Genomic DNA, 1,286 nt, shown 5'->3' on the forward strand with positions numbered 1-1,286 from the left:
CACTCTACATACCTCCAAATGCACACCTAACAAGCTCTTCACAGATTACCCATAACACCACCATTTGACACAAAAAAACCTGTAATAAACTATACAACCATCCTTAACAAATATGTAAGTGTTTTCATGAAAAATAGAATGTCAATGTTTCAAGAAATAATAGTTCAAAAATCCATCATATTGCTCTATCATCATAAACATATCTAGAATCTGATCACTTCTTGCAAAACTTATTGCAACCATCCTCATCCAAGACACAGTCCCCTGTTATGAAGATTATTGCCAAAGCTTCCTAATTGCTCTTCCCTTTTCCATCCTTACTTCCCTAGTCAATACTCAAAACAGCAACCTATGTGATACTGTTAGGTTATCAGTGTAACCACGCTACTTATCTTCTCAAAAACTGGTCATGGCTCACCTTTTGCTCCCAAATGGGTGAGTCCCAATGGAACTAGCTTCCCAGTGGCATCTTTGAGCACCTATGCTGTTTGTTATAGCCTCCTTCTCTCTGTTCTAACCACTTTGCTTTCCTTGCCATTCCTTGAACACATAGTCATGCTTCCTCATCAGTGGCATGGCCACTTAGCCTGAAACATTCTCCCCCAGATGGACAATGACTCCCCTCCTTCAAGAGTTAAATCTTCTCTGTCCAGGCAAGTTCAACTATATCACCAACTGTTTACCTCACTCACACATTCCTCCATTCTACTTTTGCCCCCATAGTACTTGCCAGCTTCTTACAGACCGATTTAATTAGTGTGTTTATTATCTGTCTTCTTTATTAGTATATATGCTCCACAGACTTCCCTGGTGGCTCAGACGGTAAAGCATCTGCCTACGATGCAGGAGACCCGGGTTCGATTCCCGGGTGGGGAAATCCCCTGGAGAAGGCAATGGCAACCCACTCCATACTCGCGCCTGCAAAATCCCATGGATGGAGGCGCCTGGTGGGCTACCGTCCATGGGGTGGCAAAGAGTCAGCACGACTTAGAGACTTCCCTTTCTTATGCTCCACAGAGGCAGGCATTTTGCAGTTTTATTCACTGTTTTATCCTCTTCATCTAGAATAGTGCCTGATATAACATGAGCTTTTCAAATGGATGAGTGAAACAAGCAAAAAAAAAAAACAAAAGGTAGGAACTATTTTCTACTTTATTTGAACTTAATTGATGCCAACCTAAGCTACATGTATGTTGTTAATGCAAAACAGAATTGTAACCTAAGATGTTTAACCTAAGCAACAGATGAGACCCTTAAGCAAAGTTACAGATTAAATAAGTATTGGC

The 1,286-nt window shown here is 41.1% G+C and overlaps 1 non-coding gene across 1 annotated transcript; it reads left to right on the forward strand.

Annotated features, from left to right (window-relative positions):
• Positions 1–804: 804 nt before the first annotated feature.
• TRNAR-ACG (transfer RNA arginine (anticodon ACG)) lies at positions 805–876 on the forward strand. The gene has a single exon. It is a non-coding gene; the product is annotated as a tRNA-Arg (tRNA).
• Positions 877–1,286: the final 410 nt, after the last annotated feature.

Source organism: Bubalus kerabau, chromosome 3 (genome assembly GCF_029407905.1).
Source record: "Bubalus kerabau isolate K-KA32 ecotype Philippines breed swamp buffalo chromosome 3, PCC_UOA_SB_1v2, whole genome shotgun sequence".
Classification (NCBI taxonomy): Eukaryota; Metazoa; Chordata; class Mammalia; order Artiodactyla; family Bovidae; genus Bubalus; species Bubalus kerabau.